Below are 17,500 nucleotides of genomic sequence, written 5' to 3'. Positions count from 1 at the left end.
CATGCATGAATCTGAACTTTAATCTATTTTAATTTTTAAATTTAAAGTCCAAGTTAAAAAGTTTTTAACTTTAACTTTACTTTAAAAGAAGCTTACTACATAGGCTAGACTAGATGAGACAATGATCCACGAACGAAATTAGTTGTGATACTAAAGTAGTTCTAGAACTGTTGGATTAATAAATATTGTTATTTATTATTAACTTGAATAAGTCATAATTATGATTATGGCCTAGGCAGCAGGCATGATGAATAAGAATTATAAGTGAATTGAAATTGAAGAAGTAAGAATGAAATTGAATCTATACTCTATACCAAGTTAAAAAGAAATAATAGAACAAACTAAAACTGACTAAAGCCTTGATTTTGATCGATAGGCCTACCTGACTGAAACTGAAACTGATCCAGACCACTTATTCTATTCACTTCACTACTTCACTCACTTCCTCACTCCCTGGATCAATGCCAAATTCTCTCAAACTCAAACTCAAATGTCTATTCTTTATATACTAATTCACTGGGTGGCTCGTGGCATTGGCTTTGTTTTCACTATTGCACTGGCACTACACCTGAATTTCTGTTCTGATTTGTTCCAATGTCTGGCTGCCTCCTTTCTTTGACCGTACAGTTCGTCATAGTCATAGAGTCATAGAGTTGTTGGTGAAACATGCTTTGCCTTTTTGTTGCTAATTTAAATATTATTGCTCCTAAAAGGAGGGTGAGAGTGAAGGGAGACTGACTGATCCTGAGTTTTGTCGATCCATTCGCCTGACAGTAAATAGATAGGCTAATCAAAATTTTGCCAAAAAATGTATTCTATTGTTACACAAGGGACAACAATGAAAAGAAAAACAAATTTGAGCATTTATATATAGAGCAATATCCACTAATGCTCAAATCGCTTTACAGGTCAAGGGATCATTTAGCCAATAGCAACACTCAACATGTAGGACATGACGCCTGTTAGGCGATATTACATTTGTTTTGGATAGAGACAAGGGTGTTAATGGCAAGGTACTCATTTTACACCTGACTATGGTGAAAGAATGTGAGTAAAATTAGCCTTTTCCAAGAAATCAACTATGCGCCTCTCAGAGTGAGACTCAAACCTTGGACTTTCCGACCAAAAGGCCTTTGTCATACAATTTGATCACATATCTGCACATAAGATTGTTTCATGATTCAGACATGTTGAATATATCGTAACATATATATAGTTCTTGCTCCATCAACCTCATGGCTCTCATTCTAAAAAGTAATGAACAAAAGTGAATATAACAGCTTAAAATAAAACAAAATACCAAGCACAGAATGTTTTGGACTCAAAACCCTTCTTCAGCCAACAATTAAAACAAATACATAGCTCAGAAACCCATATAGACGGTAGAGAAAAAATAAGCACGCCATTTCTGTCCTAAGTTCTTGGAATATAAACAAAAAGGTGAGATTTCTTGGTAAAGGTGTGGAATTTTCTGCTCTTATCTGCACACCCTTAGTTACCAAGCGAGCACATCTTTTTGTTTACATTCCAAGATTTTATTACAGAAAGGACATGCTAATTTTTTCTCAGCCGTCTATCTGGTTATTAAGTTATGTTTTTGTTGTTCGCTGAAGAAGGGTTTTGAACCCAAGTTGGTCTGTGTTTGATGTTTTGTTCTTTTTTGAAACTGTTATATTCATTTTTTTTTTTTTTTTTAACTTTTTACAGTCCACAACTTCTAGCACTAGCAGTTTAGGATCACTATGGCTATAATTCTATGTATGGGTTTCTATTTCACTATCTGATTATTTATAAACGTGCGGATGACAGAGTACACTGTAGTTACAGTGAAAAAAACAAACAAACATGGATGCCATTTTTAGTCATCAATTGCAGACTGGCTGATATTTCCAAATTTCCACAACTTCTGTCAGTATTTAATCTCTGTTGTCGTATTGTATAAAAATTAATATAGTGAACAGATGACTGTGCCTACTTACTGTTCTAATTGAGGTGCACTTTTGGTCTTACTTTTACCTTTACTTGTACCGTCACATGAGAATTCAATCCTCAGGTTGATGCAGGTAGTTGCAAGGGAACTTGCTGATGCTTAGATTTGACCAATGTTTTCATCATGAGTTTGCTTCGGGGGAGAATTGTAGTGCGTCGCATGCTGATACACGTTTTGTTAATATATTTGTGGTGGGATATTGAACAGGTGCTTTGAGAAAGATTTTTAATTTGAAAGAAAATAGAATGCAGACAAGTATGAAAAATGTCAACATTGAGTGTCATACATTACTTCTCCTACTTCGGCAATTATTGTTATAATTGTAATGCTAATTTTATTTTTGTAATGCCATTATTTTTTGGATACCAATTTTGTTCATTTCGTGTTAAATTTTGTTCTGTTTTTAACTTTATTGCTAGATTTATAAAACATTCTTGAAATTTTTTCATAGGAAATAGGATAAATTGGGTGGGTTTTTTTGACCTCCTATGATGAGGTCACTTGATGTGTCTTCTTTTCCCCTAATGTGTTATTATTATTATCCCTTTCCATACATTGCTTACTCTCTTTGTTGTGAATTGAGATTGCTCCATCTTTTTTCCTGATCCTGGTAGGGATCCTTAGTAAGGAGAGAGACACTCAAATGTACAGATAGTATGCACTTGGCTAAGAAACTCATAACATTGCTATCCGGAAGTATAACAGACCAACACACAAAACTCTATGTAACCATGAACTGGATAATACAGTTAAGTGAGAATTACTCATAAACGTGGATGGCAAAAATCAATAACAAAGACCTGGGTGATGTCAACTTCGTTCTATCTATATCTTTTTTTTCTTGTAAATCAGCCCTCTATATATTTTTAAAAATAGTTTTAGTTTCAATATTTTTCTTTCTAATATGTATCTTTCAGCGGGTTACTTTGCTTATGCTTGGATGGGACTTTTACTTTTAGAGGATGTCATAATAATAATAGGCACACTGGAGGGTTATTTGTGGATCTTCTGCTCCCTATTTCAACTAGTCCTCTTTGTCTTACTTTTTCTTTGGTACTGTTCACATCAAATCTGCAACTTTTTTCTTATTATCTTCCTTTTTACTGGCGCTGAAATTACTTCATAGTGTCGTTAGCGTAGCAAAACCCATGAAAACCAAACAAAGGAAAGAAGGGTAAATATTTATATTATAAAATAAAGGCTTGAAGATGTGAATTGTAAGATCTCAGGAGTTGCTGTTGAGACTGTGGCTTATTTTGTTGTCAGGTTGTTGTTATTATTATTCCGTGGTTTCTTGCAATATATATTTGACTTTTTATTGAGGATGGTGAATGTAATTTCTTTAACTGACTAAAGGTAAAAATATTTGGCATTTCTCTTCACTTTAACTTTAAAAACCCCTTTGAGGTATATCTGGTTTGCTCTATCGCAATAATACCATTTTAAGGTGATGGGTCAGAAATAGGTTGTTGAGTCCTTTTAGATCAGTAGTGAAGCGTGTAATGTAAAGGAACTGTTCATCCAGCCTCAGTATGTTGTTGACCAAAGACATTGCTTGTATGTGTAGCGTCAGGTCGAACCTCTTTATCTGTTCAGGCGTGTCTTGGACTCTATTTCTGTTGTTGTTGTTTGTTTGTTGTGCTTTTTTTTTTTTTACTGTTGTTGTTATTTTTAGTTTTTGATATTTGAAAAAAAATGATAGACAGTCAACAACGGGCAGATTTAATGTTTAAGGACAATACTATGATGAAGAGAAATGATAGTTTTTTTTTTTTGGAGACAAAATCTTGAGTTACTAGATGGCACTCGCTTTAGGATAGGAAGGTTCTGGGTTTGAGCCTCGCTCTGCGCATAGTTGAGTCCTTGGAGAAGGCTCTTTACTCACATTCTCTCACTGTACTCATGTGTAAAATGAGTACCTGGCCTTTAACAGCGTTGTCTCTGTCTGAAAAAAATTGTGATATTGCCTAACCGGCTTCATGTCCCGTCCTCAATGTTAAATGTTGCTGTTGGCCAGGGACCTCTTGTAAAGTGCTTATAATGTGACCTATCATCTCAAAACAGTATAATGTCGGAGTGAGCCAGATGCCTAAAAGGTATTTTTTAATTGAAATGATGAGAAATAGAAATGTTAGTTTTTGTTACATTAAAAAACTAATCTTTAGATGCCTAAAAGGTATTTTTTAATTGAAATGATGAGAAATGTGAAATGTTAGCTTTTGTTACCTTAAAAAACTATCTTTTGCTCTCAACAAACATATAGCTATTTACACATCACTCCTCCCCCCCCCCCCCCCCCCAACTCTATTGTTAATTTTTTTTTTGCATCTTAATCACCCTAACGTAATGCTGTCTGTTTGAGGTGGTAAGTTACGTATTTGGTGTTAAAAACTGGAAAAGAATCACCCCCCCCCAAAAAAAAAAAAGAAAGAAAGAAGAAAAAAAAATCCATATTTTGATTGTTTATTCCTATAGTAGTAAATTAAAATTAAATTCATTTCACGCTATACCGGATTGAACTTGTGGAATACTTTTAGCATTGCTCATCCAATGGTGCTTCGTCATAATATTTATGATGTCAAGGTTTAATGTCATATGATAACATTATTGAGTCAAATTTAATTATAGTAGACTTAGTGACGATGACTATGATTATCTATTTTTAAAAACCAAAACAAAATCAAACTACACGTTGGATTGGAATGCAACAGCTGTTCTCGTTGTAGTAGCTGGATTGTTGGGACATTCTTGGCATACCGGACACACTACACTCATTCACTGTTCAATAGGGAATGAGACTAGCGGAAGGGTAGCGTCTAGTGCCGCGCTGAGGACCGGACCGAGGACCGGTCCCACGGTCTTTTAGCTGTGAACCGTGGTCTGGTCCCAAAGAGGAAGACCGCCGGCGGTCCTCACTTCTTATCACCTTTCAACGGTCTGGCGCCATACTACTTCCCCAGCGATTCGTTGCCTCGGTCCTTTGCCTATCTTCCACCAATCACCACCCATCCCACTTAATTAATCGCACCCACCCCCCTTTGCCATACACTAAACGACACAGACGACCATAGAGGCAGACGACCACCTCCCTCCACTCCGCAAACCGCCCTTTCGTGTGTGAGATGGGGGGAACAGGAGGCGCACGCCTTGGACGATTCCATTATACGGGTAAATTTCAAAATTTACTACACCATAATGATCGCAATGACAATGATCTATGATGAAGGCATGACCCCTCTTCTCTAATGGGTTATTGTTTGAAATGTATGTGACTACTAAAGATGTGTGTGTGTGTGTGTGTGTGTCTCAAACCTAGCAAGTTGCAAGTCTGATTTTTTGTTTTCTTTTGTCCATCTCTTGTCGCCACTCCTTTCTATCGCATTGTTGTCATTTAAAATAATACAATAATATTAAAATTTCGTTTGGTGTTTTTACTAATCAAATAATATGAGTTTCATTAGTTTCTTCCTTCCAAAAAAACCAGTTATAACGTCTGTATTTTTAAAAGGTCCAATAGAATATTTGGGGACCCCGATAGCTCAGTTGATAGAGCACTCTCTTTATACGCAAAGGGCCAGAGATCGATCCCGGGTGCAGTCGAGTTTTTTTTCTGAATCCCTGTCTACTCAGCAGTGAATGGGTAGCTGGGTTTGTTAGATCTGGCGAAAAGTCACCATCGACCCCACTTATTACTTATTACCGCATCCACCCCCTCTTATTATAACTTCACGTCTCTCTCTTACTCTTCAATGCTCGCTGCCCTCTCATGTGTGTGTGTGTGTGTGTGTGGGGGGGGGGGGGGGGGTAGGAGTTGCGTGTGTGTATAAACGCCACGAACAACTCGATCAACGCCTTGGGTGATTCCATTATCTCCGTTAATGGGGATAAATTTCAAATTTTATTCACGCTAAATTATCGAAGTAACAATGAAGTACTGTGATCAAATAAAGAAGGCATCACCCCTCTTCTCTAATTAGGTTACAATTTGAAATGAGTGTGACTACTCCGTGTGTTTTACTCCTGTAGACCACGGTTTTCATCGTGTAGCGGTCTTTAACGGTTCAAGAATGAACGATCCCATGGTCCCAAAGGTCAAAACGGTCTCTCAAGAATGTTCAATGTCGAAAAGGACCGCCGGTCCTAGGACCGGTCCTTGCGGTTTTCATTTCCCAGGGACCGTAGGACCGTGGTCCTTAAGCTTGCCAAGGACCGCCTCGCACTAGTAGCGTCCCTTGATTGGACGTCACCCATAGTCTGCGACGTCACCGGCGGAAAAGTTATTAAAGAGAGAACGTCATGTTGGTTGTGCGCATGCGTCACTCGTCCTCGCTTCGGCGCACACGCACAAACACACACACACACACAGGCGCGCACGCACTGTTTTTTTCTCGTGTGAATCATTGCATCTATCTTATGAGTGGTTATCATTTTAAATAAATTCTTTTGTTGACATAAAAGCGTATGATAGATATTTTACTCATGATGCCTATCTTTTTCATTTTATTTATATCCCCTGTCATGTTCAATCACTAAGGAGTGTATGTTAAATTATTCTTGATTTAATATTGAACGGAAGTACAACGTTAAATGCATCAAATGTCAGGGCAATCATGTCTTTCCAGTCTCTTCTCTCATTACTTCTCCTTTTAAAATTCCATATCTCTCACACCACCCGTCAGTCATCCACTTATCGAAGCTTTCCATGAATGTCATCTTGCAGACTTTGAACGAGGAGTCTATTTAAGGGATAACCCACACCGGAGACTGACTCCGACGACCCGGCACTGCCGTCTTCTGGACAATGACGTCGGGCACAGACAAAATACCAAGAATAAAGGGAAGAGCCGATAGACCTACCCATACCAAGCACCCGACGTCCTCTGCCGTTTTTTTTTTCTTTTTCGAGCTTGGTATAAGTAGGTCTATCAGCTCTTCTCTTTATTCTTAGTATTTTGTCCGTGCCCGATATCTTTATCGGGAAGACGGCAGTGCCGGGTCGTCGGAGTCAGTCTCCGATGTGGGTTAGCCCTAACTCATTTTTGGACAATGAAAATGCTGCTGCTTTAAGCTCGAAAAAATAAATAACAATGCCAGATGAAATGGAAGCTTCAATTTATTACACGAAGGCAGATAATGTGGGCGTTTCGGGTTTCCCATTAATCAACAGAACACGAAGGACGAGAGAGATGTAAGAATGGCGTGGATAAGGTTTAAGTTTATTCACCTTAACTACGGCATTCTCACTGATTCTCACATAATATCTCACTTGTCCCTCGTGTTTCATTCATCGTGTTTTCCTTGATAAAGGGGAAAGTTGAAACGTCCTCGTTATATGTCTTTGTCTTCGTTTAATAAATTGAAGCTTTAATTTCATTTTGTAGTGTTATGTATTTAACTCAATTGCCCGATCAGCAATAAAAGTTAACTACCAAAGATGGATTTTTCAACAAAAGATTGTAAAGCGATTTGAGCATGTTTAATGGATATTGCGCTAGATATAAGCTCAAGTTAAAGTTAAAAGTTATAATACTAAGGAATATATTGTTAAAATTTCAACTTGAATTGGGTAGCTGGATCTGCTAGATCTGACGGAAAGTACTTGTCCTATCTAAAGGGTAGCAAGCAATTGCTGTTATCCATTTCACGCTATACCGGGATAAACTCCTGCTCCATGGGCCTAATGGCTCTTAAGGACTACATGTTAATTCAAAAGGAATGATGATTCAACGTAATTCTGTGTGTCTATTTATCATGATAATATGAAGGGCATCTGAGCGTGGCCATCGTTAAATTGACCTGACACTGGCCAAAAAATGACGTCAAAAGAGAAGTCTTTGACCGCATAAGAAAACAAATCGTGAGTTGTATTCAATAGTTCAACCAATGAAATCACTTGTTTCCTTGATCTCTAATAACGGCAACTCACTAGACGCTGCACAACGCAGAGGGTTCTAGTCTCAGACTATAATGTTAACGATGGCTACGATCTGAGTAAGACGGTCGTCATGTACCGAAGATGCCGACCGTGGTCTTGTAACATCTGCGCACAATTCTTTTAGAATCCATTTCTCCTGTTCACTCGGCACTTTGGTTTTATTTTTTGTTCCTCACGTCGTTTCTTTTCTTTACTTTTTATTTCCATATCTGCTTACCGCTTTATTCAATCACGGTGTTATTATTGTTCACTACTGCAAACTCGGTGCCATGTTCGTCGCTCAAGATATATGTATTACAAATCAAACAAAATAATACGATTGTGTTTGTGCAGCTGTTGTTTTTCAACACATTGTCTAAATGATCGGCATTCTGCTCTCAACATGTGTTTTGAAAGTTGCTCTCATCATTCTCCCTCACCCCCCCCCCCTTCCGCGCCCTTCTTTCTCTATGTTTCTCTTTCTTTTCTTCTCTCTCTCTCTCTCTCTCTCTCTCTCTCTCTCTCTCTCTCTCTCTCTCTCTCTATCTCTCTATATATATATATATATATATATATATATATATATATATATATATATATATATATATATATCTTTCTTTCTCACCCTTCCTCTTTCTTCTATCTTTTTATCTTTTTAAAAATTTATTTAAAGGTCATGGTAGCTCAGTGGGTAGTAAGTGCGCTCAGATCAGACAAACAGGGATCGGTATCAGTTTGTTGTCCAGTGCAGGATTATTCTGACTCGTCTGTCATCCCAACAGTACTTAGGTAGCTGGGTCTCTGAGATCTCGCGAGAAGTACTTTAAATTTACGATTGACCAGTGAGCGTTAGATAATAATAATAACACGTAAAAAACAGTTTTCTTTCAAAATATAGCAGATTAAATTGGTTGTAAAATCATCTTATTTATATTTTCATTATATTTAGAGCGTTGGAGCCGTTGAAAAAGAAAAAAAAAAAAAAAAAAAACAACAAAAGATTAAAAAACAAAAACAAAAAACAACAACAGCATCGGTTACAAAAAAAAGAGAAACTATTTGAAAACGCTAACTGACACTCTCCTAATTCACGAGTCGGAATATTATAAATATAAATAAAATCTGTATTTTATTTCGTGTTGGAAGCTTCCTTCCATTAGAGTAGTAGGATCGAGCGGTTCTATTTATGTAACATGCACGAAAGATATCATTAAATACACACCTACTCAACATCATTAATAATGAATTAACCCCGCCGCCAAGACGAGCTACTGCCAACCGCGTTGACACAAAACTTATGTTAAAAAACGGAGCCAAAAATAGATATATAGACGTCGGAGTCGGATCAGGCTCCACTTTGTTAACCCTTTAACGGCTATGCTGCATCTCTTTAACCAGTTAACTGCCATTCTCGGATATAGAGACACGTATTAAAAATATATCTTTAAAGAAATGGCCAGAAATCTCTTCTTTCAAATTATATCCATCGGTTTAAATAACCATCGTCTTGTCAAAAGCTCTCAAATCTGGGATTCCTTGAAGACCCGACCCCGCGAGGTCCCAGGTTTGAGTTTGAGAGGTTTTTTTGTTGTTTTTTTTTCAAGATGAGGATCGTTTAAATCGATCGATATTAGAAGGCCGTGTTTTCTGGCCAAATTTTTAAATAGGTACGACAGTAATTTGCTGGTTAGATTCATACTATTCTTCTTCTTCTTCTTCTTCTTCTTCTTCTTCTTCTTCTTCTTCTTCTTCTTCTTCTTCTTCTTCTTCTTCTTCTTCTTCTTCTTCTTCTTCTTCTTCTTCTTCTTCTTCTTCTTCTTCTTCTTCTTCTTCTTCTTCTTCTTCTTCTTTCAGCTTATCCCGCATTTTGCAGGGTTGCCATAATGAATGCCACATCTCCATGTATCTCGATTCAGAGCACCATCTTCCTCTAGGCCCACATCTTTCATTTCGTCTTTTACCTTATCCAACCATCTAGTCTTTCGGCGTCCCTTTTTCCTCTTTCCCGCTATTTGAAAGTCCAATACTTTCCTTCCCACGCACTCATTCTCTCTCGTCTCTTTACATGTCCGAACCATTTCAATCTATCTTCTCTCATCTTTATTGATACATTCTTCACTTCAGTCACCTTCGAATTCGTTCATTTCTCACTTTATCTTTTCTTGTCCAGCCAAGTGACCATCTCAACATCCTCATTTCTGCCATCTCAACTTCTTTATCTTGTTTCTTTTTTGTTTTTGTTTTTGTTTTTTGCAGCGGCTGTCTCTAGTCCATATAACATTGCTGGTCTCGCTGTTGTATATATTTTCTTCTTCAGCTTTCCAGAGATTCGTTTGCCATACATAACTCCTATTTGTATTTTTATTATATTTAGAGTGTTGGTGCCGTTGAAAAACAAACAAAAAGAACATTCCCCCCCCCCAATTAGAATAAATAAAACCAACCAAGAAAACAAAAACAAAACAAAAAATCCAACAAAACCGATACTCCCCAACCAGTGAATTTTTGCCTCCTAAATTGGCAACCCTGTTTTAAGGTGTCGGATAAATACCAATTTTTTAAATTGCAAAAAGGCCCAACTTGCTATTTCTTTAATATTTTCAATTCTAAATTCACTTTTCGCGCTATAATTCAGCCCGTCCGTCTCTCTCTCTCTCTCTCTCTCTCTCTCTCTCTCTCTCTCTCCATCTTTCAATATATATATATATATATATATATATATATATATATATATATCTGTCTCTCTCTCTCTCTCTCTCTCTCTCTCTCTCTCTCTCTCTCTCTCTTTCTCTCTCTGTATAAATATCTCTCTCTTTCTCTCTCTGTATAAATATCTCTATCTGTCTCTCTCTCTATCTCTCTCTCTCTCTCTCTCTCTCTCTCTCTCTCTCTCTCACAAACACACACGCACACAACATTATTGTGCTTCAAAGTTTATTTTAGGCGGTTTGCCAATATTATACAGAGCACAAATCAAGACAGAATTATTTACTTATTACCAAAACCAGCACAATCGCGCATTGTATATTCTGGAAACAAGGAAATTGCTTCTTTCCGTGGATGATAATGTGATTATTGTCTTTTGAAAACAATTTACTATGTACTTTGTCATGTATACTGTGCGGCTATATGGTCTAGTGGTATGCCACTCACTTTCGGATCGGAAGGTCCAGGGATCGAGCCTCGCTCGGCGCATTGTTGATTTCTCGGAAAATGCTCTTTACTTACTTTCTCTCACCGTACTCGGCTCGGGTGTAAAATGAGTCCCTGGTCGTTAACAGCGTTGTCTCTGTCCGAAAAAAATTGTAATATCGATTGCCTAACACAGGCGTCATGTCCTAAATGTTAAGTGTTGCTGTTGGCAGAGATCCCTTGTGAAGCGCTTTGAGCACTTTTGGTGGATAGTGCGTTATATAAAAGCTCAATTTATTATGAAAGAGTATGCCAAAACCACGCAGAAATAATATCTATTATGATGTCTAGTCAAGACGATGAATTGATTCTGACATATAATGTATCGATATTAGTATTAGTAGGCATGTTCTCGCTGCTGTGAAAATGAAAGGTTAAACGTCCTTTCTTGATAGCAGTTGATGGTTTTATGTAGAGTCGCGGTGCTGATACATTGACTCCATCTCTTAGGAGAGGATTTGATTGTAACACACACTTATATACACACACAAACACACAGAGTGAGAATGATATATATATATATATATATATATATATATATATATATATATATATATATATATATATATATATATATATATAGAGAGAGAGAGAGAGAGAGAGAGAGAGAGACGTGTTCAAAGGTTTATTTTTGGAGAGTAAATTAATTATTCAAGGCTATTTCCACTCCATCAGACTATGTTATTGCATGTAGAGTAACTCTTCTTATTGGCCTTGGATTTGATACGCTTTCAATGAGAGGATGAATCCATTGAAGAACAAAGATGGTTTGCTGTTATTGCTTCATAATTACTTAATATTTTTTTAATGGTTAAACGAGCACTAGTACAAAACAAAAGAAAAACGGTTTATTGTTTAAGTAAGGTATCCTCCTCGTAGGTGACGCTGAAATGGCTCAAGAAGTATGACAAGCAATAGAAACTTTAGGTCAAGCAATGGCAATGACCAATCAATCCTTGTGAAACCTAAGACCTTGCGTAAAATAGGTGAACAATCTTCAATTTTTGCCCCCCCCCTCCCATTTCCTTTTTTGGAACTCTCTCCCATCCCACGTGACATTGCTCGGATTCGTTGACTACTTTCAAATCTCGCTTAAAGCTTTATCTTTTTTACGCCATAAGTTTGAATGCTTTTGTCATATTTTGTTGTTGTTATATTGAATTCGTATCACTTTTCAATCAACGACTTGTCTTGCCGGAATATTTTTTGTTTCATATCAATGTAAAGCGCTTAGAGTCTGTGACAACGCGGTAATGCGCTATATAAATGCCATTTTTTATTATTATTATTATTATTATTATTATTATTATTATTATTATTATTATTATTATTATTATTATTATTATTATTATTATTATTATTATTATTATTATTATTATTATTATTAAGCAATATGCAATATATAAGATTAAGCAAACACACGTGACAATCTCCAGCGTTGCGCTGCCGGCACACAGTGAACGTATTTCCGGAGCTGTACCCCCAGCGACTGATGAGGCCGTGGTCGTAATCAATTATTCGATATTATGTAAGTCATTCTATTCAGTCGGTGTTAATAAATGAAAATGCTACCCCCCTTGTTCAGCATCATTCCGATGCATTAACTAACGCTGAGACCAAAAAGCCTCTTACTCAGCGGATGTCGTTTGATAAGTGTGTGTGTGTGTGTGTGTGTGTGTGGGGGGGGGGGGGGGGGGGGGGGGGGGATTGTCATTGACAGTAGCTCTGTTGCTCTCCACTGACAAAACACAAATTGCAACATTTTGATTTTTGCCAGGGAATTTTTACTTGAAATATATAAAGTGTCAAATGCGATCGATAGGTTAACTCTTTCCTTCCCGATCATTTTCAGTATTTTCCCAAAATGGTAGGCTTACCCAGCAGAAAAATTGATTTTTTAAAACGCAAACAAGCTCTCTTACAAAACAACCTTATGTTCTTAATAATCTAACAACGATCGTTCTTCAAAGTTTGTGTTGTGATGTACAAAATATATCTAAATAAGAAAAAATGTATATTATGTCGTAACAAATGTGAGAAATTTGCTGCAGGTGGTAAGGAGAGGGTTAAAAAAAAATGGAACGGTGTTTTCTGTCGTACTCTGAAAAACAAAAACAAAAAATCAAGAAGAAAATTATTATATTTTTTTCCCCCGAAATCTCGCGCAGTCCCAGGTGTGACCGGTTTTTTTTTTTTCAAAGATGAGGGTCCTTTTAATCTATCGAGTTTTGAGGGACGACTTCTGGTCAAAAAATTTAAATACCTGATAATTCAGAGTACAGCAGTTTTGTCAACGTACGGGCACAGTCGACATGAGACAAGAGTTGCCGGTGGTGAAACCTGGTGTTGATGTGTACACAAAACCGATGGATGGATTGATTGATCGATCATCGGGGGGTTGAAATGGGTCAATATGATGGGGATATGGGAATTGCTGGGTATATATAATGGATACAGATATTATTTCTATTGTAAATAATCCAAGGTTGTTGCCCTCGTGCGGGCCTTTATTGCAGTGCACTTAGAGCTGTATAGATTGCAGGAGGTTGGCTTATCGTTAAGTTTTGAATGTGCTTAACAGCAAGGGACGAAACAAATAAAAGCCTGGGTTAATTGGTTTGGATCGACGTGCTCTTATTCGCAGGTCTGATAACCCAAATTCCTTATGGGATCATTGTGGTAGTGGAAATCTCAAAAAATGATATTGTCAATTACAAACAATGTTAAACTAGGCCCATAAGTGAAGTGGGTCAGACCTGCACATATGTAGACGTCGGTTTAAATGGAATAACTGCAATGATCGATTACATAATATTGGCAGTAGAATTATCAGCCATCCCCTCCGCTGCCCCCCCCCCCCCCCCCCCCCCCGCCACACACACACACGCACACGCAAACACAAACACTTTCCGGTAGAAAGAAAAAAAAAGGCAAAAACAAACTGTGTGGTGCTCAGCTAGCAGTTTCTGAAGGGGTGGGGGGATATAATAATAATACTTACACCGTCATAATTTTCTTTCTTCTGTGCCAAAAGTCAAAAGTTTGAGCGACGTCTTCTATTTTAGGCGATTAGTAGCGTTAGATTTAGATCCTTTATACATAATGTAAGCAGCTAAGCAGAAAACGCGAACTACTTATCCTTTTTAATTAAACCTTCTGAAGGTCAGTTTCCTAATCGTCGGAAATTTTTTAACGGCTTTTTCAACATTAATATATTTGGACCCTTTTCAACTCCAATATTTTGCGGGCTTTAGAAAACGCTCTATTTCTCTAACTGGGCTCAGAGGGAAGCGGGTTTTTATTTATTTGTTTATTTATTTATTTGTTTATGTTAGAATGTAAATTCATTTTCTTATTATGACCTTTTTGTGTAAGGAATCACTTATCATGTAACTCTCTAATTTGGGGAACGACAAAATTAAGCATTATTATTATCACCCTTTCCTTTTCTTCCTGTTCCTGCAATATAAAGCAGATGTCTCAATGAATAAAGTTCACTCTGTCATCTAATGGAATTTGTTATTCTGTTCTTTATAATTACCTTGGCCTTCATCTAAAATCAATGATATGGCGTCCACCATGCCAACAGGTTATGGGCCCAGGCATCGCATCGCCTTCAATGGTGACGATCGCCAATATGAACTCTGGGAAGTTAAGTTTTTCGGCTTCATCAGAATAAGAGGACTTGATGATGTACTCAAGGACCTTGATGATTTGAATCAAGATGTATCAACAGAACAAGACAAAAACGAGGAAGTATTTGCCGAACTTGTCCAGGTATTGGACGACAGATCCCTTTCTCTTATCATAAGGGACGCAAGGAACAACGGTCGCAGAGCACTACGAATCCTGAGACAACACTATCTTCCGAAAAGTAAACCTCGTATCATAACACTCTACACAGAGTTGACATCCCTCTTAAAGAATGACCAAGAAACAGTTACTGACTATATCATTCGAGCTGAATCGTCAGCAGCGGCTCTACGTGATGCTGGTGAGACAATCAGTGACAGTTTGCTAATCGCTATGGTGATAAAAGGACTTGGGGTGTTAGAATGTAAATTCATTTTCTTATTATGACCTTTTTGTGCAAGGAATCACTTATCATGTAACTCTCTAATTTGGGGAACGACAAAATTAAGCATTATTATTATCACCCTTTCCTTTTCTTCCTGTTCCTGCAATATAAAGCAGATGTCTCAATGAATAAAGTTCACTCTGTCATCTAATGGAATTTGTTATTCTGTTCTTGATAATTACCTTGGCCTTCATCTAAAATCAATGATATGGCGTCCACCATGCCAACAGTTTATTTCTTTAGATTATTTTTCCCAAATGATTTTTATCTTTACATTGAATTGCAATTGAGTACCATATTTGACTTTGATGCCGAAGCTGGAGCGCAAATTTTCGCTGCGAGGACGATCGGTTGTTGTACCTTAAAGTTTATGATTTCACTGGTCTCTACAACTTACCGTTGCATTTTTTTGTAGTTTACCACCCCCCTTCCCTCTTTCCTCCATTTTGGTCGCTGCGCTATATCGAAAATTCTCTATAACGACCCCCCCCCCCCCCCCCCGATTCGGCGATGTCGTTATAGAGAGGCCGCCTGACTTACTGTATGAGAAGAATTACAATTCCTCTGCTAGTTCTTTCCGTTAAGATTTCCAATCAAGCCTTGTCTTCGTTGATCCGTTCCTTCCGCACGTGAGGACACCGCACTGAGAGTCTGGTGTCTAGACTTCCGTCATCGACCCAGGACTACATATAATTTTCTATCGACCGAACGACATAGTGACTAACTGCTTGACTGGCGGCGTTGAAATTGAAGGAATTCTCTCTCTCTCTCTCTCTCTCTCTCTCTCTCTCTCTCTCTCTCTCTCTCTCTCTCTCTCTCTCTCTCCCTTCCTCCCCCCCCTCTCTCTCTCTACTCTCTCCATTAAAAACAATATTAAAAGCTTTAGAAATCTCTGAGTGATATGGTTTTTATTTCAATATTAAAAAAAATTCAAGTTGCCTCATTTTTTAGTAGTTTTTTTTTGCCTCTTGACCTGATGAATGATTAATGAAAGCTCCACCCATCCACCATCAGTCAATCGTAGCCTTCTTGCACTTATGGCATGGCCCGTTTAGACGTACAGACTTTTCGTACAAAGCCCGACGAGCATAGATAAGACGCGGTGGATGTTGGTCACGGTGAATCGACATATTAATATGTCGACGAGAGAAGTTCCGTTTAGTCGTACAGACACTGAGAAAACCACACCTCTCGGACTGTCGTCGTAATGTAAACAATGGCAGTGATTGGTGATCCGTCAACACGAAGACCGGAAAATATCAGGAGCTTGGACGGAAATCCGTCGGACGAGATCGAAATTCCTCGTTTACACGCTCAGTTTTCATGAGTTTTGGGCCATTATCCACAATTTGTGGAAATCCGTCGGACCGTGTACGAAAAGTCTGTACGTCAAAATAGGCCATAAGACTTGTTTGTATTTTGACTTTGACGCCATTTTTAGGTTAGTGCAGCGCCTGGTGAATTGTCGTTAGTAGAGCTCAAGAAAACAAACCATCCCATTGGTGGACCTATTGAAAGCAACTCTCGGACACCATAATTGGATTCAATAGTCTGATGTCACGTCCGCCCAGCAACGAGCAGCTTGGTTCTAAACAAAGAAAGTCGGTACTTTTTATTCTTCATGCTGGCTGGAACTTTTTCACATGACATGTGATCAGAATGTATAAAAGTCAAAACATGATCAGATTAATATTTTTCTCCTCTGTATACACGTTTATGCTCGTTGGTGAAGTATTTCATCAAGGCGTCCGCCATTGTTCCGATAGTTTAGAACCAGTCGCTATGCGTCACTCCGAGGGAAGTGACGTCACGACTGTTGAAGCCTATTCTATTCTTGCTTGTCAATCCGCTCAGCGAAATCCGCCCCACAGCCATCTTCAAACAACCCCCAAACGCTATAACCAGGACTGGAATCCCAGTTGCTTCTCCCCCCCCCCCCTACCCCAGGATTAAAATAACAAACACAAACAAAAAAAAAACTAAACAAATCAACAACAAACAAAATAACAAAAACAAAGGGAAAAAAGCCAAACAAAACCCGAGTAGCTGGTTAATGTTTTTTAAAAAAGTCTATCCCATCTTCATTGTTACTGGTTCTGGAATGAGCTAAAAGTGTCTTCAAACCCTTTAAAAAAACAAAACAAAAAAAAAAACAAAACAAACAAAAACAAAAAAAAAACAAAACAAAAACAAATCCAATCTTCTATTGCCGAATAATTGTTCATAAGGCAAGGAGGTGTGTGCATCACCTTATCTTGTCAAAAATTGTCAAACCTGGGGCTTCATTGAGAGATTGTTTTTATTTTGACAAGATTGGGGTCATTGT

At 37.8% G+C, this 17,500-nt stretch overlaps 1 protein-coding gene across 2 annotated transcripts in view; it reads left to right on the top strand.

The window, feature by feature from the left end:
* Positions 1–17,500, top strand: part of LOC144979980 (ras-specific guanine nucleotide-releasing factor RalGPS2-like) — a 143,555-nt gene that overhangs the window by 445 nt on the left and 125,610 nt on the right. The gene's annotated exons all lie outside the window — the stretch shown is intronic.

Source organism: Berghia stephanieae, chromosome 9 (genome assembly GCF_034508935.2).
Source record: "Berghia stephanieae isolate SIO BIC M18660-M18661 chromosome 9, UCSD_Bste_1.3, whole genome shotgun sequence".
In the NCBI taxonomy this organism is placed as follows: domain Eukaryota; kingdom Metazoa; phylum Mollusca; class Gastropoda; order Nudibranchia; family Aeolidiidae; genus Berghia; species Berghia stephanieae.
This window is presented reverse-complemented; position numbering and strand designations above follow the sequence as displayed.